At 36.0% G+C, this 27,477-nt stretch overlaps 1 protein-coding gene across 1 annotated transcript in view; it reads right to left on the bottom strand.

Moving 5' to 3' along the window:
* Nucleotides 1–27,477, bottom strand: part of LOC311437983 (uncharacterized protein) — a 415,393-nt gene that overhangs the window by 182,210 nt on the left and 205,706 nt on the right. Inside the window, exon 6 of the mRNA XM_084521887.1 lies at nucleotides 3,635–3,732. The gene's annotated coding sequence lies outside the window, so the exon portion shown is untranslated. The remainder of the gene's footprint in view (nucleotides 1–3,634; nucleotides 3,733–27,477) is intronic.

Genomic DNA, 27,477 nt, shown 5'->3' with positions numbered 1-27,477 from the left:
TAGAAACAACCACATCTTAGGTAATATTTACTTGACACATTTAGTTGCAACATCTCTGGCCATATAAGGATAAAAATATGCAGAGCTCTATGCTACTGAACCTAAATTGTGTCTGATATAACACTCAGTCATTTGATGCCAACTGTGGGGCACTAATGTATACTATTGCAATGTAAAATGTCAACATATCTTTATAGAAAAGGGAGAGAAAGAGTAGGGTTGAACCACACCTGAAAGTTCAACTTCTGTATTTTGGAACCTTTTGGCCCTACAGTTACAAATGACGCGTGGATTTCACTAATGAAATATCATTAACCCTATCATTAACCTAAGGACTGTCTTTCAAGTAAATTCAGGGTGCCTCGAACAGAGGTGCATCAACAGAATTCAGAAGTATTTTGACAGGACTGCCATTGGTTTTCTACCTTTGGAAAATCAAGGTGACATATGCGCAATATCATGGTCACTGTAGGAAGTCCAAACAGTTAGGTTCAGACACAAGAAGAAAACAGCTGAAATTGTTTGGCTATTTTCCAAGTCATTACGTGAATATTTGAGTAATTGGATGTATGCTTCACGAGTTGCACATGATCAAAATGAGAAGAACTCATCTGGTCTGACATTTTTACCATGCTTAATTTACACCAGCATTTTCCATAAGGAGCCACTGGCAAGAAGATTTTAGGCCCCAATCATAGAGGTAGAACCATTGTTCACAGCTCCCCCTTACATGTTTGAAGCTTTTTGTGACTTCCTGCAACTAGATGGCTGTGTTTCAGCTGAAAGACACTAGCCAGTGCATTTATAACTAGTGAAATGGGTTCAATGAGTACAGCTTTTCCAAGACATGCTATTTCCTCAACCCAAAGCCATTCTTATTCACTTTGTGCTTTTCCTGACACCTTAGCCAACTGTCCTCATCTTTTATCCCCTTCTTATTTATTTCATTTTCAGGGAATCCTTATGTCCTAGATTACAGTGGTATAAGGCAATTGAAAGGGGGAGCAGAATTAGTTCATTTTATGAAGAGTTTCTCTCAACGTTAAAACAGTGGGAATGGCTAAAATACTAAAGCACTAGATTTATGCTAAATAATTGTACATTAATTTACAATGTTCTGTAATGTGATGAAATGGTGTGAAACTAAACTTCCTGATTCAACTCTACTTAATCCAAAAAAGATTTACAAGAATGAAAATGACACTTTATACTTAATTAATTTGAAGTGTTCTGTGCTTAAAAAGCCACAATTAAAAAAAGAAAAGAAGGGGGGGGGGACGGGGAATTTTTTTTGATCAGAATACTTTACAGACTCCATAAAGATAAAACATGAGCAAGGTGAAAACCAGTTATGTCTGGAAGCAGTAGCTATAGCGGCAGATCCACTTCTGAACATAGGAGGAATTTAAAAATTAAAATACATTGGTATTTGTTACTGTCATAAATGCTGTTGAACTACCCAGTATTTAAATTAATAATTTAAATGTTTGCCTAATGAACTGGACTTGATTACATTACGGCATTCTCAATTTATTCTGACAGATCATCTCCTGAATTAGAATACAGAACCAAAATGGTTTATGGATTCCTGGTCAAAGTGTTTACTGAGTGAATATTTTTTCAACAATTAAAAATAGCTCTGTTCTAAGGCAAAACTGCTTAAAAAGCAATGAGTGATAAACTTAGGAAAAAAGAAATGTAATAACGAGCAACTTCAGAAAAGTCCCCTCTTTACCATCATGTGAGCTTGAAACTGGCAGGGAAAGTAAGTGGCAACAAGAAGTGACAAGTAGTGGAAGAGACATGCTACCTTTGGCAGCTATTAAAAGCAAGTTAAGAGGTTAGAATTGGCTGATATATAACCCTTCATAAAATCATACAGGAAGAAAACTGGAAGCTATGAAAAAAAAAAAGGAAAAAAGAATAAGCTGTAGATCCCTGTCATGCTACTAAGAAATCAATGTACAGCTTTGTTTCAAACCAATAACACAGCGAGACAAAGTGAGCCTCAGAACTGTACCTAAATCTTTATTATTTTATTAGGCTATTCAATCTGTTCTTCACTGCACTGAACTGGGCAGCTTGTTTCCTAGGTGGTTTAAGTATTGGACTAAACACCTTACACTAAAGTGAGACTTCACTTCACTTCAGAGCAGTTTACAAACATCACAAGACCTTGAAAATGCCATGCAGGTCTTTGATTTTATAAAGAAATGAAAAATTTTCACTGATCAGAAATGAATTTTCATAATGTATGTTAACACTGTTTCCATCCTGTTGTCTGTTTTATATATATAACAGTGTGTTTTTGATCAATCTCTCTCCTTTGAACATTACGTTTGTTTTTTTTTTGTTTTGTTTTGTTTTTTTTAAACACATTTAAACATCAAACACGCATACTAGGACTGGGGTGAGGGAAAATTACAAATGGAAAGCAAGGAGATGAGCAACAATTACTCATTAGCCACATTAGTGTTAGGAATGAACAAGCCAGTGCCATGATTGTAGCTACGAAGGCAATAGTTTTGATTTGAATAGGATAGTTTTGATTTTCAGGAAAATTATTTTTTAAAATAATTCTCCAAATATTTTAGATGCAGGGAGGGTAGCAGTAGGACATAAGTATGCAAATCTAAAATAATGTATAGAGAAAATAATTGCATTAAGTCAACCTCATCTCTTGTCTTAACAGTATTTTTCCCCAAGCTTTGTATTTTTTTTCTGTGCTTTTCAGAGGGAACAGCATCCTTATACCTCTGTTAAGTGTTCACAAACTTATGCAACTGTTCACATTAAGTCAAAACAATGAGTTCTCATTAATTCCATCTTCATGATAGTTGGGCTCATTAAAAAAAAAAAAAAAAAAAAAAAGATTACATTCCAATTTTATCCTTTGTGAACTTTTAGGAGAAAAGGAAAAATGGCGCTAATATTGAGCCACAGCTGTCTTTCCACTACCAGACAAGTAGCCATGTATTCTCATACACATTTAAAAACTGAGATTGCGTAGGGAGGTGGGGAAGTATGCTGGAGAACTTTCTGTACAAGAACATGCCACCTCCTACTCACATTTTCTGTATCATTCATCATTCCCAGCTCTGAGCTTATTGTGGGTTTGCAAAAAGGAAGCTTTTCTCATCATTATTAATTTTCCTAGATGTTTTCATCTGCATATTTCTGTGTCCTTGAAAAAGAATTCAGTCAGAGCACATCTCTGTCAATACCATGCTGTCAATCTGGATAACTATCATTCAGGATCTGCTAAACTGGTGATGGCTACTCATATATTTCACTACTGTAAGACACAGTAATGACCATTTCATGGAGACAGAGATTAGGCCAAATTTGGCTCTGGTTGCATTTTATCTCACTGGGGAACCTGACACATGGTGTCTTATCTCTGGCAGACCAAGAAAGCACAGCAGAGAGGCACTGAGAAAGAGATTTGGGTACTGAAAATTCCACCGAGATTTCTAAGCGTCAGAGCAGAAGAGTTTCAAAGCATAAAAGGTGCAAAACATTTGTGACTTGCATGAGACCAATTCATAATTTTTAGGCACTCCCTTACCATTTCTGGGATATTCTCAGGCTTTAACTCTTTCTGCTTTTTAGTGTGTGCGCAAATTAAGTTTACCTTGCCATCAATTCGAGTCTGGAACAGATGTTCTGCTGATGTTCATAGACACTGCAAGCACAATTCATGTGTCTTGAAGAGCTTTTATCTGCAATCATCTGTACAAGCAGAAAGATGGTCGTGGGTTAGCAATAGAACCAAAGTTACTTTTCATAGTATAATTTATTTACATTAATTATTAAAAACATATATAATCAATTATGATTTATTTTTCCTTGAAAGAACTAAACTACACTGTGTTAAAGAGCATCAACTTTTGTCTTCTCCATTACTTGTATTTTTACATATCTCAATATTATACTCAATTCTTTGACTTGCAGCCCAATTCATCACTACAGTATTTTACAAACTCTTCCTAATCACCTCGGAAAGAGTGGATTTTTTTGAACAGTGATTTTTTGGAAATTTTACACAGTGATCAATCTGTGAAAAAAGCAACAGCAAAGAAACAAAACAAAAAAAAAACCACAATGCTTAACACATAGGGAGAAATGGTTCAGTTAACGTTTATTTTAAAGTTAAGAGCTACTTCTGAATGACAAAATTTGTAGCTATCACTGAATGCTGTACAATGATTTTTATTCCCCCCCCCTAAGAAACATAATAATTTGGAGACATGTGCGACATTTTCTATGAAAAAATGAGGAACTCTTGGATGCTTAAAAATAGTAACTTCCAGATTTTAAAAATTGCTAAAATTGCTCACAGCAAGAGCAGTCATTTAAGGATTTGTAATGCAGAAACTTTGATGGTAAATCATATGAATAGAAACTAAATATGCATCACTGATAGGTGACCTTTTACTTATAGCAAACAAACAAACAATAAAGAAGTTCAATCAGACAACAAGAATTCAATGTTTTTAAAAGTATAAGAAAAGCCATAAATAACAACAGAGAAAATGGAAAATCTGGATACTTTTTACAGAGAACTTTGACATGTCTTGGGAACTATTGTTCAGCATGAGTGTAGATTTATCACAGAAATGTTTACTATTCAGTTTGCAAGAGGCCAATGCAGTGTTTGTTGCATCTTAATGTACAAGGGTATCAAGGAATAGGACATGCACATGCACACATACAGATAATGCATGATTTCAACCTTATGTTAGTACAATTTCATTGAGAGCATTCATTTTATCAGCATAGAACTAGATTAATGCAAAAGTAAACCAAGAAAGTAATACACCACAGTTTAATACTGTCAATTATTTCCTTTTAGCTTAAACGAAAAATGGGGGTATTTTTTAATGAAAGTACTGTTACTTTGGGGGTCTAACTTTGGAGTCTTTCCTGTACCAGAATACAAAATAAAAGATACCTATTGCTTGCAGGAGTTGACCTTTATTTCTCAATTACTGGCATATTTTCCACATTAAAAATAAATAAATAAACATTCTAAACAACTCATTATTATTGGTTTTATCAAAATATTCCTCCTATTTTTAATTGTACAGATAGCTAGCTAATGAATAACTACCATTAGGAGATTACAATAATCTCATTACTACTGAGTCAATGGCAAAACTCCAGCTGACTTTAAATGAGTCAGCATTTTGCCTGTTCCTGCTGATTTGCTGATATCTATTTCTAACACAAACTATTCATTCACACAACAGATAAGATCTATTAATCACTGGCTAATCATAAAGGTACGATTAGAGAATTAACATCAATAGCACAACTATTTTATTTAGTTTAATGTTTTCTTACTACTTAACTGTACGAATTCTTTGGAGAGAGTTTTGTCACATAATCAAACTAAAAAAAATGCTGTACAGTTTCAATTAGAGTTTTACTTTGGTTAGTTCCAAAGTCCAATTCCAGCAGTATGTATGACCAGGTTTTTTTAAAACACTGTGCATTCGTTAGCTTCCAGCTCCACACTTAGAAATGCTGGAGATTAAAACAGGAAACAAAACAAAACAAGAGCTTCTTCTAACTACTGGTGAACTCAAGGTATTTGAGCTGTGAACTTATGGATGCCTGGCACTTCTAAGAGTCTCAGTCTTTGCAAGTGGAGCTCAAAAAACACTGGCATGGGTTGGTGAAATTTTGTGAATTATTGTGAGTGCTGATTGAGCACTTCCGATAGAAATCAACCAACCCAGGTTTTCAGATAAGCAAGAAACAAGAATCAATAAGAAACTAGGCTTAGAGTGTCAAAAATCTTTGACAGATTTGTGTTTTTTTTTTTTTTTTTTTTTTTTTTCATCCAACTTCATATTCTCTGTACACTCAAGCTCCTATGTTTTAGGTGTGCAAGGAATGCAAAATCAGAGCTCTGCTGTATTCTTTCCTATTTATCCTCCCACAATCAACCTACTGAAATTCTGCACTGCCATCATGGTGCTTAAACCCTCTCTCATCCCCCTGTTTTCCATTTCATCAATGACAGAACTATTTCAAAAGCCAACTCAACATTGAAAATTAATACAAACAATTTACAAAGAGATAGGAGTAAAACTGAAACGTCTGTTTTCTTCTTTTGTTTGTAAACTGCGTTCAGTATATTCTCTTAAAGACACATTGCAGAACCAAAACTTCTCCTCAGTTTAAGCTTTCAATTTAGTTTTCTTTTGTGGACTCCCCATCATACTTAGTTACAGAAATGTATGCTGCACTTGTATCTTCATTTGACTTGATTATCAGTTTAATTTATTTTCATAGCACTTTGCAAAAGCTTCTGCTTAAGCATGACAATTTAGAAATTCTATTTGACAGTTCCTTTCTGTTTGATATATGCATAACTCAAAAGTAGCAAATACTTGGCCATTTTTTAAGCTTCCCTTAAAAAAATGAAGGCATCAAAACTGTATATTCTTGTATATTCTTCACTACCCACTGCCACCTACTGCAGAATTAGGAGCAATGCAAATAGACCTACTTTTGAGAAACTGAAGTTGAATTGTAAATATAAACCAAAATGCTTAGTGTATAATCTATGCAGATATATGCAGCCATATATATGCATTATGGACTTTTTTAGACCTGAATGGAGTAGAATGGTAAGAATAACGAATGGTTAAGCAGTGTTAGCTTAAATGTAAAAGCTAATTTTTTGCTCTGAACAGGTGGCACTTTTTTCCATACATAATTAGTTGTACTGGTTCTAAAACATTTGTATAAATTATTGGGTTTTGTTTTATGTTTATTTTTCAATTTAAAAATCCTTTGAAGTAGTCACCCTTTCTGTGCTTCTTTAGAATTTAATGCATTTGATCTCTAAAATGTAATTGCAAATGTGAAACTACCCCAGCTGAGAGAGAGCAGTACAGCTGCTCAGCCATGTCTTTTCGGCAGCTGAATTACTTTCTAGGACTTAATGTCAAACAGCAGAGGTTACTTTGGCCCCACATACATGTAATTTTAGGTTTATTTTATGTACTCCAAGAAACTAAAACCAAATTTGCTGAGTTAAACAGACAGCAATTTTAAATGCATTTTTAGGTTGTCAGTGTTCCAACTTTTTGCTTTCCGAACTGTATCAGTGCAATTAGCATATCTGTCTATTGTAATAAGGAAAGCTTATTTCTCTTATAATTTTTTTTGGGGGGAGGGAAATGATTTTAAATGAAAATTTAAATTTTGTGGCAAAATGGGTATCCCTAGGCTTCAAATCTACAATCTATATTATGTCCAATATTTTCTTACTCTTCAAAAACATGACAAATTATTTCATTTCCAAGTCAGTACTTTTCTGTAGGAGGTGTATTCTGTCAGACAGAAGGACATAACATAGCCATTTTGACTTTTTGTAAATGGCTTTGTTTTTAACTGCTTCTCCAGCATAGAAATTTTAAAGGAGATTTTATCTTGCATGTTTAAGAAAATGATATGTCTTATTGCTCATAACAGAGTATAGTGATTGTCAATCACATGAAGAGTACCTACATTAAAGCTGCTTCTTGTGTTTAATGACTGATAACTACATCACCAGTATCTCAGGTAAGAAATTGCTGTAGACCATAGCCTCTGACTACAATTATTATTTTTTTTTAAATCCTTAAATGTGGAAGATAAACTATTTGCTTGCTTACATAAACAACTAGGTCTTTAAACGATACTTGAAGGGATGGAAAGGATACGTTACAAATACCCTTTTTTAATGTTCGTGATTTTATGCTTGCTATGGCTACAGACTCCTACAGGTTAAGAATAATAAAAACATTTATTATATTAAAGATTTAAAAATCATTATCTATAAATTCCAGTTGCAATTTCCTCTCAGATTGAGATTTTTGGTTGGGCACAAGAAAAAGGAATTATTTGCATGGTATCATGCATGAGACTACAGTTTTAACTATCAGAATTCTGAGTATGTGGCAGGTACACACTTTTGAGTAAAGAGGGTTTGAACATAAATGTTTCTTCTATTCAACAAAGCAGTACTAGTAAAGACTATTTAATAGATTTGAGTGAGTAATGTTAAGACTACAGTAACTTGAAAGAAACAAGAACATGTACACTAAAGCTTAGTCCCATTGGGCTCAATGAAAACTTTCCTCTTAACATCAAAGAAATCAGGATTTGGCCTTTATGTCAACATTAACCCCTGTGCCTTAGCTTTCCCACTGGACTTTGCACAAAGCAGTAGGTCTGCTGAATGCATGTGGTAACAGTATACATCTTTGTGCTCAACACATCAGAAAATTGTAATTTTTACCTAATTGTAAGGTAATGACCTTGCATAAAGCTGGATTATTTTTTGTTACTGGGGGCATCAAAATAGTCTTGCTTTTGTATTATTAATTTATCATATTTTTCACAACACTTCATGTAAAGCATATAATGAGCAATACTGAGTCCAAATTCACACAAATACATGATTTACATACTCAGATTCACAAATTTGCCATCAGGAAGAATGATGGGTTCCCTTCTCTTTCTGATTAATATCAATGGTAAAGGGTTATACATTCCATATAAACATTCTTGGGGTTGCTTGCTATTCTATTGTCCTTTTTGTGAAATATGACTAGAATGGCCAGACCTCAAGACAATCTCCCTCCTTTTTCTTTCTTTCTTCTTCTGTCTTCCACCAGACACGAGCCCCAGTCCAGATGCTAAGACTTGGCCTGCCCTGGAGACTTTGGCCTGGTCCCAGTCTCCTAACAACCTTTTCACTCCATCTCTTTGATTGTTTTATACAGTGTTGTGGTAACAAAATAACTCCTAAAATAAAGCAAAGCAGCTTGGGATGAGGACTGTTTCTGTGGTGGAGCGCAATTACTGAAGAATTCTTATCCTTGCAGCTGGAATGGAACTACTCCAAAGGTACACCTTTGTGAATTACACCTTTCTGAAGATCACAGCAGCTTTTTTGTCTGCTCACTATCAGTAAAAGTAAAATATGATGACTAATTGTTCTTGTGCAGGTTGTTGCCATTGACTAAGCCAAACATTTTAATCATCCTCAATGGTCAATCAGTGGTTGCAAAGACCTAGGGAAACTCACAGAACACCTTTACAAGTGTGGATCAAGGATTCTATCCCTTTCTTTTTGATTTTTCCCTGGTACCATGATTGTTCAGTCGCTCTTAAACCAGCCAATAAGATTCAGATGTATTTCTCATTTCAATGAATATCTACTGTCTGTGGCATACATTTCTGCCAAGTTTGGCTACTTAGTTTATCCATTTCTTCAAACAAATTTCATCTCAGAAAAAAATTACTATACTCTCTCAAAGCTGAATGAATTTGAACAAGTTTGTCTTTTAAATAAAATCTGAATGTGTGTTTTACTGCTTTATAATCATCTATAAAAGTTAAAAAAAAAAAAAAAAAAAAAAAGAGAGAAGACTTAGAGGGAAGAAAGCCTTATTACATACCAGTTTAATTTAGATTCAAATGAAATAAATTTTGAATTTACAGTAACAACAAGTCTGCATAAGTTTAGCAGAGTTGTTTGAGGATCAAGATAATTACACTATACAGGATAACATGAAATATAACGTGCTGGCATCCTATGTCTATTCAGCTAATCTTCATCCCTTGACAGATGTTCAAACACAGTATTTTCATAAACTGACTTAAAAAAATGTCAATTCACTTAATAGATATAAACAGCATGATAAAGAACTCAAAGCATATATATACGACCATATTAAATCATATTCCATGCAAAATATCCTTATCAATGCAGTGCAGTCTCGAATGTTTGTGGATTATACTCACAGGAGATGTTAACTAAGTTAAAGATCCAAGCACATAGGCAGCAAAACAAAATATTTTATGAAACAAGCTAATAGAAGCTACAGTGTCACCTCTAGTAACCAAATAACAATGAGTTTCATTACATTTACTCTTGGATCCTTGCTTCCAAAGGCTTTGGCAATCAAACTGAATTTACCTACCATATCATTTTGAGGACTTAATTTTGTATACAACCTTACAGCTCTGGGAAGGAATCTGCTACTGCACGTTACCAGGGTATACTATTATTTTGGTGTCTACATTTCAATTAACAGAACAGTAGCTGCTATTCCAGTTGATCCTATAAAATGGAATACCTAGGAATGGGAGAACAGACAATAGGCTTGTCTCCCGGACTTCTCTATGTGAGACACATACAGAAAGCTGCCTCCTGCACTACAAGAGGGAAATACATCTTACGTCTCATCTGATGAGCAACTGAGAAGCTGAGATCAGGTGAAATTGTTTGGCAAACATTTTGGGATTAAGTTCTTCTCAGTTCCTGCAAAGCTGCAAGAAAGACAAACGAGAGCTTATCAAAACACTCTGGGTTGTTGGGTTGGGTTGTGCTTTTTTTTTTTTTTTTTTTTTTTCTGTTGTCATTAGTTTTCTTTTAAATAGTAAAGCAACAGAACAGTTACACTTTTACCAAAAAATTATAGTTGAATTCCTATTTCTGAAGTATTGCTTTTCATGCAAAATGCTCTGTTGATCCTAGTTTGTAACTTCAGATATCTTAGTTCATTCATCTCTCATCTTCAAAGTCATTCTGTTTTTTGTTTTTCTTCTCTATGGCAAGGTTAACTGTAGCACCTTATTTAAACAAACAATGCATTTTTCACATTGTTTAACAAGACAAATGCTATTTTAAAAGCATGCACCCATGCTTCTGTAGGTGACATATGCTTGAGTATGAAATGCAATGGTAGGAAACAAAAAAAGACTTATTACCACCTTTTTTTTTTTTTTTTTTTTTTTTTTTTTTTTTTTGCATTTAACTGATTTTAAATTGGCTTTAGCATGGCTCTTGTCACTACATATATACTCAAGCATTCTGATGGCTGCAGTAATTTCCTTCTGAATTTTTGAAGTTTGCACAGGCTCATGCAGCCATTTTGGTAACTGGGGATCACATTTCAGGGTTGCCTCTTTCTTCTTTGAACACCCCACCAGAGGCTTAATAATAGAGTGACTGAAATTACCAGTCAGAAATTGATTTCTGAAAGTGCAAAGTGAACATAGAACTTTGCACTCCTCATGACCAGGCCATATCATAACTTACTGCATTTTTCTCAGGAGCTAACTCCCTATAAATAACATTCTGCTTCATGAATTGTGCTACTTGCAATGCCCTGTTCCTTTCCTTTCCTCCACTTCAAACTTTGTGCATAATCCTAGGCTGACCTGTGCATGAGTTATTTTTTTTTTTTCTCTCTAGTCTGAAGTTACTGTCATCCATTTATGAGGACTCATCTTAAAAATTTACATCTTCCTCATGACTAAAATTGAGCAAATTCATACAAAATTCCAGACATGTAATTCAGCCAGACATATCATCAGCCTGCAATAACGGCATTGCCAGAATTTGTCCTCCACTACTGACTGCAACCTAACAAGGATTATTCAATTGCTGCTAAACTAAGGTTTAGATTGAGAACCACAAAATAATTTAAGATGATATCTTCTACCAATTTAATTGGAAAAGAGATACCAAAACAGCTTAAGACCTAAATACCTATGAAGACATGCAGTCAGGTTCCTGAACTGAAATAGAACCTCTTGTTTTAAACTGAGGTAAGCTTCTAAGCAACAAACATAGGGAAAATTTCAAGGATGATTCTGAGTCAAGGGCAAGAATTAACAAAATTCAGTTACAGCCTAGACATTTTTCTAAGATATAGAGAAAAATTTCTCAGGAACTAAATAGCATAACCCTTGTTTCTGCTGCATATTAATTTTCTTCTTCAATTAGAGAAGAAAGCTTTCCATGTCATAACCTTATAGGAAAATAATACCCATCATTGGTTTAAATCAGTGAAGACTGTTACATATAAATTGTTTGTACACATAAAGACTCAGTTTAGCATCTGTGTAGTTGAATTTCAGGTACGGAGTGGAGACAAGATTAGAAAAGGGCAATTAATGTGAGCATAACAGGTAAGCAAGGGCCACTAAATGCTAAATAAATAAATAAATAAATAACAAAGCAAACCACAAAAACCCAAAACATCTTAGTCTCTGCCACACTGTTATGGATTTGATCTGATTATCTTTTTAGAATTAATGTAATTATCAAAAAAAAAATACTTAATATTACATACCGAAAATCTGCTCATCTTAAAAAGGATTTTTCTCAATGGAAATCTGATAATTTTAAAAAGGATTTTTCTCAACAGTCTATGTTAATAATATAGTGTGGTTTTTTTTGTTTGTTTGTTGTTGTTGTTTTTGTTTTTTCCTTGTAAAGCTCTTGTGGTTATTAGATTAAAGTATTGACTATAGCAATACTGAAAGATGCATTTCATGATAACATGAAAAAATAAAAGATCTGAGCCATTAAAAAGGCATAAGCATATAGTTTAGTTCAGGAAAATCAGAAAACTTCTAAAAACTCTTGGATCTACTTTTCATTCTCCAATGAACAGAACACAAATATGCACAGAAGCTCATCTTTAAAGCACTCCCATGTTTGCTCTTTGCCCTACAATCCACAGTTCCAGTCACCTGTTCACCACATACTTAGTGTAGCTATTCAAAATATACCTGCCCTTCAGATGTGAGCATCCTGTCTGCTTGTACTGTGGCAGCGGACCAGAGAGCGTGCTTTGCTGAGACCTGAGCTTGAAGTAAAGTGTTTCTGATCTCAGTTGTTCTAATCAGGTGATAATCTTTTAACAGATGTGAGACTATTTCCCCCAGCTAAAGGATAAAACTAGGTTTAGCTATTTATTGTGGCCAGCTCTAAAAGGAGCTGTCTGCAGAATGAATAATAACAACAATGAAAACTGTAGTTGTTCTTGCTTTCTCTTTGAATATTTGTTTACTAAAACACATACCTGAGGGACATGGCATGTTTTTAAAAAGTTGCTTTTCTCAGATGAAAGGGCTAGAGAACTGAAACTAACTCACAGCTTGCAATCATCATTCATCCTGGAATATAAATGTATGGTTGGTGGCTGGCAGTGCTATGCAGTTCAAAATTCAAAACTACAGTAGACTGAGTTGACAATGAAGTAAACGTTTCCTGACAACTAAAATCTATAACACTGATGAAGTACATGTATGGTTGCAACTTACTGAAGTAAATGCATTACTTCAGAAACCTTACACAGTTTCTACTAAAACACATTATCAGAGAATCTACTAGAAAAGCATGGGCCTCATCAGCAAGGACGTTACATGTTCAGTTTGCCAGTGGATCTTCTTCTGGAGGCAGGTTCAAGCAAACTTGCTTGTTTTCATACTGTTAGTCCTAATTAAAACCTGAAATGCAGAGAACAACTTGAAGGGAAAACGAATGGGGGGAGTGGAGGGAGAACAGGCCTAGTGCTTTCAGAGTTTGGATTGATTTGTACAAATCTCTTGGTACCTTTGTAAAGGATTTCTTGCCACTTTCAACCTTCTAGCATGCATATCAGGAGAGACTGAGAAGCCAGCTGGCAGTATGGTGTTCAGGGGTAATTACCAGTCAGGAATCAGTGGCAGCCCTAACAGCCAGCTGTTGATTAAAGACAAAACTCAAGCCCTCTACAGAAGGGCTGCAAAAGAACTGTAAAACACTCCAGCTCAAGCCCCAAACAATTTAACTATGCATTTTTAACGCCAGATATTACCACAGCCATCTCTTGTAAGGCAAACCTCAGATTTTCCAAAAAAGATTTTATTTTCTATCAAACTGGCATAAGAACCAACCAGAAATACTTCATAAGTAGTAACATGCACTGAAGCGCATTCCAGACACTGATTGTCAGCATACATACAGAAGACGTTTTAATCACAGAATCGTTTAGGTTGGAAGAGACCTCTAAGATCTCCTAGTCCAACCTCTGACCTAACACTAACCAGTCCTCCGCTAAACCATATCACTAAGCACTACATCTAAATGTCTTTTAAAGACTTCCAGGGATGGTGACTCAACCACTTCCCTGGGCAGCCCATTCCAATGCCTCATAACCCTCTCAGTAAAGAGGTTTTCCCTAATATCCAACCTAAACCTCCCCTGGCGCAACTTCAGCCCATTCTCCCTCATCCTGTTTCCAGGCACAAGGGAGAACAGACCAACCCCCACCTCGCTACAGCCTCCTTTATCGTACCTGTAGAGAGCGATAAGGTCGCCCCTGAGCCTCCTCTTCTCCAGGCTGAACAATCCCAGCTCCCTCAGCCGCTCCTCGTAGGACTTGTTCTCCAGGCCCCTCACCAGCTTCATTGCCCTTCTCTGGCATCTCTTGAGCACCTCGATGCCCTTCTTGTAGCAAGGGGCCCAAAACTGAACACAGTACACAAGGTGAGCCTCACCAGAGCCAAGTACAACCAATACTCCAGGTACAACCAATACTCCCAGGTCCTTCTCTGCCAGGCAGCTTTCCAACCACTCATCTCCCAGCCTGTAGCTCTGCTTGGGGTTGTTTTGCCACAGGTGCAGGACCCGGCACTTGGCCTTGTTGAACTTCATACAGTTGGCCTCAGCCCATCGGTGCAGCCTATCCAAATCCTCCTGCAGAGCCTTCCTACCCTCGAGCAGATCATCAACGCACCTAACTTGGTGTCATCTGCAAACTTACTGAGGGTGTACTTGATCCCCTCATCCAAATCATCAGTAAAGATATTAAAGAGGACTGGCCCCAATTTTAATTTACAGGTTCTTTAATTTACAGGCTCTTTTATAAAAGATTTAGGAATCAACCACACATAGTAACAGCAAGGTATAGAGGCTGTTTACCGGTCCAGGGATAAAACCATGCATCTGTAATGGATGGACACAAGAACATTCTGCTGAAAACTATATATTAAAGTTTTATGTGCATGAAGCCTGAGAAAGAGGGATAAGACACTGCATTAATGTTATAGATTAACTTGACAAGACAGCTGATCCCATTGTGCTCACATTAAGTGAATACAAGGTTCACTGAGTGTTAACACAGAGAAGGAATTATTTTCTGCAGAGACTGTTCAGATAAATTCTGGTCAAAGTATTATTACCCTTGTAAAAGTAATCTTCCAAAATTTTGTAAAAATTATATTTTCAATTTTCTTTCTTTTTTTTTTTTTTTTTTTCTGACACTGATCAGATTAACTGGTGTTTAAAGTCTGCTTTTATAGGCATTTTAGTGATACTTAATACCATCGCATGGCTAGGAAGTCAAAAGCAGAAAAGAAAATCATCACAGGTGAGACAAACTAAACGACAGCCTCCAGGGGATCTGGGTACAAGGGTTCACTTAAGAACCAGCAAGATGAGAGATTTTACACTGCTTAATTATTTGACATGCACATGCTCACTTGCTTACTGTCCCAACCTTATGTTTACTAGTTCTCAATTTCTCCTCCCAGCTGAGAGAGCCCTGCTTGTCCAGGAAAACTGGGCAGAAAGTGATGCTTGTTTGTACTGTGCAGCCACAGAATTACCAAGGGTAGGTGTTAGTGGCCTGGATCCCTAGACACGCCCCATCTCTCTGATCACCAGGGTCTTCCCACACTTTGCATCTTTCTTCTGGCTGACATCTTCACCTTTTTTTTTTCCAGACCACTTTTCCCTTTCAGGATTCTTTCTCTAATGACACCAGACCTTCATTCCACAACCCTAAGCCCCCAGTTTTCCAAGTCTAAATAGCCTATCTGCAGAAGCACAGCATATTAGGTGGCACAGCCACCTTATTAGTGTTCTGTCTCAAGTCACTTTGTTAACTGAAGAGTTTGGGACTTCAATTTCAGCCGAACATATACTAAATTATCTGCCACCTATTAGCATTCAAAGTTTATGCTTTTTTTTTTTCTTTCTCATAACAATAATATGACTAAATAAACTAGTAAAATAATCATGTGTATTACCAGTAATATTTTAACAGCATACTTGAGAAAATTTCTCTTTCCTACAATGTAGTTACCTGGATTTGTAATAAAATATTGTTTTTCTAACAGGATGGGCTTTTTACCTAAACCCAAAATTCATTATACTGTATTATTTTTCAGAATTTGTTTTGCATCACAATGAGAAAATAACAAAAATCATCAGTAAAATTAGTTAAGTAAATTAAGTGAGTATAAAACTTTTGAATAGGTCAAACAATAAAGAAAATTCTGACTTTTTTTAGCACATTCTTTTGGTGTTGTCATACACTTATTCACAGAGACACTTTCATAGTAACAATGATGTAAATTATGTCTTTTTGGATTATCGTCATCTCTTTTGGATATTGAACACGCTTATGCTTAATTTTTTGTGTGTACTCAATCCAAAAAGATTACACATGATTGTGCAGTTAGGAATGAGCTGTTTTTGTGGTTACTAATTTAGTTTTAACTAATGCTCCCTCTTGATATTTTGAGAATACAACAGGGAAAAAAAATCACATACATTTAGAGACAACAAATATTAAAAAAATAATAATTATAAAATTCTTTCTAAAATTGTTTTCCTGTTATTTTAATGAGAGTTTGGCATAAATGTGAAGCCTAGAAATTAAAACTGCACTGGAAAGATAAAACAAGAAATTGGAATTTTGAAAGTGTAGAGAAGTTAGATTTTAACTCAAACCTGTTTACTGTTCCACTGTTTGTGCTAATTTACAGGGCAATATATTTTCCATAAACTCAACATTAAGTTTTCCCTAAACTTTCCCTGTGGTCAGATCCATGAGTAGTATACTCTGACGAATTGTGTGTAGCCTAACAATGCAAAGTCGTAATGCAATTGGATTTCATGGACTTTTTCAGGACTGTACTGTAAGCTGACTGCTACTTAAAGAAACAGCATGACCACACTAATAGGTCCCCAGGGTATCTAGTTTTACCCAAGGACTGGGCTAGCTCCAGAAGGGACAGTTCTATAGCAAATCTAAGATTTCATTAGAGTCTAGACAGTAAGTCAGCAATACTGAAGAAGAAAAATTAATGCACTACACTTGCTTTCTTAAAATGCCTCATTTACTGTACTGTTGTACTGGCCAGCATGGTACATGTTCCACTTAACTGGGCACGACTTTTGTCATTTTGTGACACAATCTCAACACCCATTCAGTACTTTTGGATATTATATGTTGGTCATGTTTTTGTGACCAGACACTACAAGGACTGGAGGAAAACCCCAAAGACTGAAGGAAAGCAAGTGTCATTCCCATCTGCAAGAAGAGCAAGAAGGACCGAGGGAACTACAGTCCAGCAAGACTCACCTTGATCCCTGTCAAGGTTATGGAGCAGATAATCCTGGAAAGCTGGGCACGAGGACAAGAAAATCTTCAGCATAGATTCATGCATGACCAGCTTGATAGCTGTCTATGACAAAAAGACTGGCCTGCTAGATGAGGGGACAGTATCCCATAATACAGAGGAAAGTTGCTGAAACATGGGCTGGATAAGTAGACAGTGACATAAGCTGAAAACTAGCTGAATTGCCATGCCCAGATGGTGGTAATCAGTGGCACAAGTTTAGTTGGGAACCAATGACCAGTAGTGTGCCATAGGGTCAACACCAAGTCCAATCCTATGCAACATCTTCATTAATGATTGGGATGACAGGGCTCAGCACACCCTCAGCAAGTTTGCTGATGAGACAAAAACAGGAGGAGTTGTTAATACACCAGATGGTTGTGCTGCCATCCTGAGGGACCTTGACAGGCTGGAGAAGTGGGTTGACAGGAACCTCACAGAGCTAAGCTAGGGCAAATGCAACCTGTGGAGGAGCAACTACAGGCACCAGTGTACACTGGCTGTCATGCAGCTAAAAAGCAGCTCTGCAGAAAGGATCTGGGAATCATGGTGGGCAACAAGCTGAACACAGGCTAGAAATGTGTCCTTGAAGCAAAGAATACTAATGGTATCCTAGGGTGCATTATAAGGAGTATTGCTAGCAGGTTGAGGGAGGTGATTCTTCCCCTCTATTCAGCACTGGCAAGGTAACACCTGGATTAATGTGTCCAGTTCTGGGCTTTTCAGTACAACAGAAACATGGGTGTACTGGAGAAAGTCCAACAAAGGGCCAACAGAGATTATTAAGGGGCTGGAACATCTCTCACATGATGAGAAGCTGAGAAATCTGGGACTGTGTACACTGGAGAAGAGAAGGCTCAGGGGAGAATCTTAACAATGCACATAAAATCCTGAAGGGAAGGTGCAGAGAGGATAGGCTCTTTTCAGTGGTGCCCATTAACAGGACAAGAGTCTATAGGTGCAAGCTGAAACATAGGAGGGTCCATTTGTACATAAGGATACAATTTTCTGTTGTGAGAGTGCCCAAGCGTTGGCACAGGTTGCCCAGAGGGGTTGTAGAGTCTCCATCCTTGGAGATACTCAAAAGCCACCTGGATGTGGTCCTGGGAAACTGGCTGTAGGTGTCCCTGCTTGAGCAGAAGAGCTGAACCAAATGACTTCCAAAGGTTCCTTCCAACCTCAACCATTCCGTGAACATGTGAGAAAATAAACGAAAACTAATGTTGTCATCCTATTGGACACAAACGGTGAAACTTAAAGTCACCAAGCTCATAGAAATTCACAGATATTTGAGCTATTATAGAGGAAATTCTATATTAGGTTCAATCGAGAACTTTAATTTGAAAGCAAAGATAACATACTGGCCTGAGGCAAAGGATAGTTCAGTTCTGACCCTCAGCAACATGTTTATAGATATAATACTAGATGAAACTTTTAATCATTTAATGTCTTCTTGCTGCTTCTTACACACAAAATATAAACAGCAATGCACTGTGTCAGAGGACAATTAGGCTTCATCTTGCATCAATAAATATTTTTATACACATACATACGCCATACACTTGATCTATTTGAACAGGAGTAGGATAACATCCATTTTGACAATGTAAAAAGTCATGAATATATATGAAATCATCAAGCAGTACAGTGCAGAAGACCACAGAAAATCTAGCAACAACAGTAAAACACATCTCTCCTTACAAACCAAAATATAGACCCCATTATATTTTTATGTTAAAGACTCGCTACTGGTTTCTCAGTAGTAGCAAAATATTTTTTGAGATACAGAACTTGAAGTATTTTTTTAAAAAAGTAGTTCATTCAGTATACACTGATCCAAAATATGAAATTGTGACTTTTTTTTTTTGTCTGGCTTGTTGCTCTCTGGCTTTGTATGTCTTTCAGTGGAAATACATTGTATATTTTAATGATGAAAATAATTACTTTTAGTCTACATCTGGGTTCACAGTATAGCATCACAGTTGTCCTGGTACAAAAGAAAGAGAAACGGAATATGTTGTTATCCATGGAAGCTGCTTAACCTGTGACTCTTGACCAAAAAAAAAAAAAAAAAAAGTTATGTTCAGGACCCTGCAGGTCAAAGTCTGGAAGTACCTATTTCTCTTCTCTGACTATGCTTACAGCCAAGAGTGATTAAACCTAATTTATTCAGAGTTCAATATTTAAAGTAGCCATGGTTTAGGTGCTTAGCATTTCCATGAAGAATATCCAGAATAGTGCTTGCTAAAGAGTTAGGGGTGTTGGGAACAGCATTTTGTTTGCTGCTTTCTGCTCCTGTTTCTCTTGCAATAACCTGTTTGTGTCATTGAGGCAGAAGCACAAAAGAAGCATTTAGGACAAAAAGCAATAAAGCTGTGACATTCTTCCCTACCTTGAGCGGTCTAGTTTATGTATCATGGAGTCTTATTTCTATGCAGAATTCAGGTATAATGGATAAAAAATCTTAAGAAACCAAAATAATTCCTGCTCAAAGGGGAAATGCCAGTGGGCTTACTAGAAGAGCATTCCAAGAATTTCACATGCAAATGTAAGCAATTTTTCCAGAAAGTAAGGCTGCTGCCAGTTCTCACCTGCACCAGGTAACCAGGGTGAAAGTGTGTTTCTAACGCTCCCTTCTTTGAATGTGACTTTGCAGGCTAGGCAAAGACACACCAAGCAGAAACCACAATGGTCTCGTAATTAAAGAGGAGGAGGAAACAAGCTGCCATAACCTTTTTATCTGCAGCTACTTATGCTCCCTAGTAGCAGACAACATCTTTAGTTTCATATGGTCAGTTCCATTTCCCTTACTAAAATCTACAGAATAATAAAAAAGACGCGTAGAAAAGAATAGGCACAGAACTTCATGTATAAAAGTATTTGTATGTAAATGAACAAACTCAAGATATATGTTGGATAAAGGTCAAAAATGTGAAGAGAAATGATTTGACATTCATAATAACATAGAATCATAGAATTATTCAGCCTGGAGAAGAGAAGGCTGCAGGGAGACCTTATAACAACCAGTACATAAAGGGGGCCTACAGGAAAGCTGGGGAAACTTTGTTGGGGAGTGCAGTGATAAGACCAGGAATAATAGCTTTAAACTAAAAAACAAAACAAAACAAAACAAAAGATTTATATTAGATATAAGGAAGAAATTTTTTACTGTGTGTGTGGTGAGGCCCTGGAACAGGTTTCCCAGAGAAGCTCTGGATACCCCATCCCTGGAAATGTTCAAGGCCAGGTTGGAGGCCTTTCAACCCAAGCCATTCTATGATTCTCTAAGTATTCTAAACATTAATCATGAACGTGAAAAGGAGGACATCAGCATCACTGGATTCGCTTTAAAAAGAAAGAGCAAGCTCTGATCAATTCACTGAAAGAATGATTGATTGTAAGTCACCTATTCTCAGCAAAGATCATACATCATAGACTAATAGAACAACTTGGTTTAGAAGAGACCTTAAAGATTCTAACCCCCCTGCCATGGATGGGGATACCACCCACTAGATCAGGTTGCTCAGGGCCTTGTCCAACCTGGCCTCGAAGACCTCCAGGGATGGGGCATCCACAGCTTCTCTGGGCAAAGATGAAGTCTACAAATCTCAAGAGAACTGAAATTGTCTGTAAGCCTGTTAGTAACTATTTTACTGACTTGGGGCCTAAAAAAATACAATTTATTTGACACTCCATGTTTACATTCAATTGTTGTAATTTATTACATTAGTCATTTTTAAACCATGAGTTTTAATTTATAGCATTAATTGTTTCTTTAGCCATGCGTTTCAATTATGATATGCCAGCCTTTCTCACTCAGTGTGGGAATACAGGCTGTCTGGCTGTTCTCAAGACATATTTGTGACTTTGGTCAAAGTCAGGGTATTTTATTTCCTTTAGATGCCAACACCATTTAGTCATTAAATTAATTTTTAAAAAGTCAGGGCTTTCACTACTGAGATGTAAACAATAATTGAGTATAAGGAAGTAGCAGCTTTTGTAATTAAAATATGGAAGGCATCTGCATAAAATGGTAAATTTGCTGCTGCTGTGAGACTCCACTGATTCTGGTGGAGCTATGACTCAAGACACCATCAAAACATTTGGCCCAAAATCTTCATCCTAATTCAATTGTATTTCATTAAACAGAAAAACATTTCAACCTTCCAGGTCACTCTTACAGAAAATTGATGATGGTCTGTGCTTAATTATAGAATAGTCTGACATAAACTGATATCAAATCATTGTATGTCTCTGTTAACTAATGAGATTGAGCAGATACATTTACTTTTCTCTTGAATTTAGTCAGATGTTGGAATGAATTTTTGAAGAAACTGCTAAAGTAAATAAAAGCAAAGAGTTGACTGATAAGGCCATCGCTGAAGAAAACCTTTAGGAATATCAGTGCCAGACTGGGTGGGACATCACTTGCAATTCTTACCCATATTTGGCATAATTGCTAATCCTTTCCCTCTCTTTGAAAAACTAAGCCCTTATCAATCTACCATGAATTTAATTGAGAAAGGAAGAGGACTTGGTACTATGCGAAGACATAACCTTGTGAAATAGAGATCTTCAGATATAGACATTCACCTGTCAGTAGTGGCAGGGGCTAATTTAGTATGTTCAGTGATTGCTTTTTCTAATTCTAGATTGTTTCAGTTATGTCTTGAGATAAGTGCTAGAACTCTACAGCATGTGTCATTGCTGCTGTGTTGCTTCAGCAATTCACCAGAATTAACTTGTAGCTAATTATATATATATATAATAACATCATATATATATATATATATATATAATAGCATCATTTCTTTGCTTCTGAACAAAAATGAATGTACTGCACAGTAGCACACTCTCCTATGTATTATGGTCTTCCTTTTTTATGCTGGAGATCATCTCACTATTTATATTTGAACACTTTGTACCTTGGCATAGTTTTACACAGCAAAATTTAATAGAAATAAATCCATTATAAAGTTTTGGAGTTTTTGTTTGTTTGTTTTTAGTTTGGTTGTTTTCTTTTTATCCATAGGAAACAAATATTTTAATAAAAAAGTAACCATGAAAACAGTTTGATTTCCAGAAACATCTGAGAGAAAACGTGTTTATCAGCCCTAGTGTGTATTTATAAGTTAAAATAATTAAAATACATTATCAATTAAAGAAACAGATGTAGATGTGGGAAAGGAGTGTAGCATATGTTTAGAATTATGCGAGCATGTTCCTATTTGTGAAAGATACTTTGTCAACATTTTTTCAAATGTAAAGCCAGCATTTCATCCACAATTATTAAATGTGGCACAGTCAGAAGAAGTTACTAGGCAAAAGTCTTATTCGGTAGATCTGTTCTCCATATGTAGTCAGTCCAAATGTACTCACTTAAGTGATAAAAATAAATTGTCACCATTTTTTACTCCTGTTAGCTCTGCGCAACCAAATACAGCAAAAAGGAAGTGAGCTGTATTCTATTTTAACTCATGCACCACCAACAGATGATGTAGTTGTTGAATCTGTATTATTGATGATACCATACAAGCCAGAAAGAACACAGCTTGACTGTGCAGGAAGGCACGATGCAAAGGATGTGGTTTAATCAGGCCGTGGCATTATTAACTCATCTGGCAACATTACCCAGCAATATGTCATACAGAGCAGGTCATCATTCTTTCCTTGATTGTTCTAACCTATTTTGAAGGTTGTTGTCAACTTTCCTCCTTCCAGACTAATTCCAGATGTTGTTGGGTCTTCTCCTCACATTTACCCTCTCAGGTGTTACCTGCTCTGATGCCATATTTTGAACCCAACCGCCTTGCCTAACTGACTGAGGCTTTTTAAAAATCAGACAGCTTCCAGGACTCAGTCACCCTCACAGTTAAAAAGTGCTTCTTGATATTCAGATGGACTCTCCCGTGTTTCAATTTGTGCCTATTACCTCTTGTATTACTGTGCACCACTGGAAATAGCCTTGCTCTGGCACAAGTTTCCTGGAGAAGCTGAGGAGTCACTGTCCTTGGAGATATTAAAAAGCTGTCTGGACATGGTCCTTTCTGTTCTAGATGATCATACTTGAACAGAGGTGTTGGACCATAAAACCTCCAGAGGTCCCTTTCAACCTAAGCCATTCTGTGATTCACAGTTGCAAACATGAATTGGATGCTAAGTGGCAAAATGAGTGCATTTCACGGGTGATCAAAGGATAATACATACATTGCCTCACAGAGAATCTGCCATTCTCATTTTCATATTTTATCCTTTCCAGTATTGTTGCTTTGCCAGGCATCTGAGAACCTCAAAATTCACACATTCTCATAGCCATTAGGTCCTAAGGAATTGTTAATCCTTTGTACAGATAAAGGAATGCAATTGGCAACCGCTTGAGTATCCTGTTGTTATAACTAGCAGCTAGCCTGAAGTAATTTGGCTCAATTAAAGAAAAAAAAAAAAAATCAGAAGTTAGATCTTCTGAATTCCAGTTCTGTTTCAACCTCAAAGCCTTATCTGTTATAGTTGGTAACAATTTTTTCTCCTTTCTGCTGACTATTTACATATAAATACTCTGTATTCTGTTTATATATGAAGAAAATACTATAGGCACTAGTTTAATATTTGAAACTGGTATCTAGAAGCCAGCCTTATATACCACATTGTTGTTTTTCTCATGATATATATAAAAACACAGAAGCTACAATATACTTCCACATGGTCAGATTGTTTAACTCCCTGTATTTTCAATGAGGTACATTTAAAAGAGGAGGATGCCTGGCACCACATGCATAATTTTGATTAATAGACAAAACAGTCTCATCTAAAGTATGCTCACTTTATTAAGAAGAGTAATCTAATCTTAGCCTTTATTCTGTTAAATCAGTCATGTGTGACCCATTACTAACCCACTAACATGGAATGTAACTTGAGAGCCAAAGAATTATTCCCACCATATTGCTTATCAGAGAACTGGAAAATAGGTATATACTGTATTTTCTTGTTTAATCATTTTAGGTGGTGATTTATTAACAAAGACACTATATTTGTTCATCTCTCTCAGTCTCTGTCTTCATCTGTTAATTTTAATTATTTTCACTCTATGTTTGTTATCATTCAAATGCCCTATTTGTGTACATATACACAAAAATAGCACAGAAATATAAAAACTTAGTGACTCTCTGAGCAAAGGTACGATACTGGAGGGAAGCCTTGCATTGTTTTCATGTGCAAAGCTGAGAAGTGAACATTTTATGTTTTATTGTTAAACAGTCAGTTATCCTGAATTATTGGATAATTTGTCTGAGGCCAACTGAAGTTGTTATAAGAACAGAAGAGCTTGTGATAAGTGTTCTAGATTTCTAGTTTTACTGTGCAAGGAAAAGAAAAACCTAGTCTTGCTAAAAATGGCATTTGCACATATTTCTTTAGAAATTAGAAAGTACTTTGAGATAACCTTAGAAGAGATGTGTAGAATAAAGCATTATAGTTAGAATGGGAAATTGTATTGGTTCTTAGGAAATTACAGAACTGCTATTGTATTTTAGGCTTCCTTTGCGAATTTATTGGTCTAATGTCTGGAAAAAAAGTGCAGATGAATACTCTGGGACAGATATTTAAAACTGTCATTTAGAATGTGCTCTTCAATCCGTAGAAGAGAGATGCTATAGAAAACCCAATTATGACTAATCCAAGTGAAAAATACAAGTACTTATTATTTTTTCAAAACCATATTTAAGAATTTTACCATTGGCTCCTCCACTTTCTCCTTCTCTCAAGCCATTTAAAAGACATTAATTTGTTTTTGAAATGTTAGTAGCTTCATCCATGAATTTAGAAATTGCTTTTGATCAGCAACACTGTTGCTTATGAGGAGATACCACAGATCTCCAATTTCTTAAACAGATTTTATCACTAAACATCCAGTTTGTATAGAATAAAAGACAGTAAAAAAGATTCTCCTAAATGATAACTGTGAATGGATATTCACCAAATCAAACTGAAATGTTTCTCCCTAAATAGGATTTATCTCAAATACTAATTAAAGAAAGGGTATTCTAACGCAGTATAGCTTATGGAATGCAAGAATCTAAACCAGTATTCACTTCCACCTCCAAGAATGCTACTATGCAGTATAAGTGAAATAAACAGGTTTCTGTGGTTCTTAGAAAGCATAAAAAGAGATGCATTTTATGTTGTAGCGGAATCTTTTTAGCTGTTCTAATCATTAGAGCTATAAGAGACTCAGTTATTTATTCAAAACAACTTAAAGCAACTCTAAAGGTCCCAGTGTGATGTTTTCACTTCTAATTTTCATAAAATGTTGATAAGAGTGGAATCAAACTAGTTAGTTATCAGTCTTGACATTGGCATAATGTGACTGGAAATGTACTATTTGTAATTACTTGAAAGGAAACAAATTACCTTTAAGAGGAAAACCATAGGTAGAAATTGCAGAAATTAGATGTGTTAGGCTGCTCTTATTAAAAAAAAAAAAAAAAAAAAAAAAAAAGAAAGTACACATTATTTAACTCGCAGCCTATGAGAAAGAATTTGTAAACAAAACAAGAGCAAAAGTAGTATTAGAAGCATGGACTTGATGACCAAGCAGATACTTTTCATCTATAATTTCTATGAAATATGCCAACAGTAAATGACCTTTTTATGGGATTCGTTCCAAGCCTGAGTTCTTGGAAACACAGCAGCAGATGAGGAACTGACTAATTCTGAACTTTCACTTAAAAACCCTCAAAACCAGAGCTTTGGATTTTAAACTTAGAAACAAAGCTTGTACAAAAAATCTCATAGAAAATCTTAGGTCACAGATTATTAAGCATATGCATGCTTTCAGTCGATCCTAATCAGTATAGTTAAACTCTAAGCATGTATGTTGATAAGACTGAGATCCTGTGTAAGCACTATAGTAAATGAAAACATACTAAGGTCTGAACTTAAATCTTTTATGAAAATAAACAGCCATTTTGCTGGCCCAGGACAAATGCAATTTTATACAATGCTTTTCCTGGCTGTCTGAAATATTATTTTGCCTTCCCCCCCCCCCCCTCCCTCCCCCCAAGTGATACTATCCACTTAGCTTATCATAAGATGAGCACAGAGGATGTTTACTGAAGTGGCAACATCCCAGTCAAGTCAGAGCTGCTACCATGTTTTATACCAGGAGAAAAACCTGCACCACGAATCACTTTCAATAAATTCCAGTCAGTACCATGCATCTTCTAGACTCCAAAGCCAAAAAGGATCACATTGGCAGTTTCATCTGACATCTTTATAAATGAAGAGTAGAATTTTCTGCAAAGTGGAATTAAAATAAATCATTTAAAAATCCAAAGGAGTGGGTTTACTAGCTCCTTTGGTTAACTGTTTTGCTGAACAACCATCATCATTAGAATACTGGGATTTAAATCTAGGCAAAAAACACTGGGACTTCAGTGGATAGACAAAAGAGATGAAATTCAATCTAACAATCTGAACCAAGATGGTGAACTGCTTTTCCTTAACAGCTGCTCATTTTTTCCTCCAAAACGATGTCTTTAACAGGACAGCTTTAACTGGAGGACAGCTACTCTACAAAGTATGGTGCCTTCAATGCTTTTTTTTTTTTTTTTTTTTTTTTTTTTTACCAAGTGGAAGAGAAAATGCATAGGAAACTGTAGGACAAGCTCATTGGATATTTTACTGGATGATAAAAAGGAGGGACAAATACAGCAGCTAAATACAAATGCAGATAAATACAGCAGTTGTCTTCTAGTCATAACCATCACACTGCTCCAGCAATACACTGGTGATAACAGTACTGCACAGACAGTTTTCATAGGGTAGAAAAGTGTGGAGATGATGTCATATTGCTCACCTCCCTGTGATGAATTGTTCACTGTGACACTGTGTTTTCCACCACACATTTCACAAAGTAAAACCAATATATAACCCTTTACTTTTACTATATGACAAACTGCGACTCAAGAGGACTTGAACTGTGAAATTGTCTCTATTCCATCTCTCATACTTGGCTTATTAATTGGAAAACTAGGTCATTTCAAATCTAAGAAATGAATAAAAAAAATAACCATAGCAACATCATAGTCCCAGGACACTTACGAGCAACCAGTTCTTTCTCCATCTAAAAATACAACTGGCCTGCCTTTCATCTCTCTGAGGGACAAAGGGACAAAAATATTGCATTATTCTTACTTTCTTGGTATTTCTGTTTTTGCAGTCTATGGG

This window comes from Aythya ferina, assembly GCF_964211825.1.
Source record: "Aythya ferina genome assembly, chromosome: 5".
In the NCBI taxonomy this organism is placed as follows: Eukaryota; Metazoa; Chordata; class Aves; order Anseriformes; family Anatidae; genus Aythya; species Aythya ferina.
The sequence above is the reverse complement of the archived record's forward strand: the minus strand, read 5'-3'. Positions and strand labels throughout refer to the sequence as shown.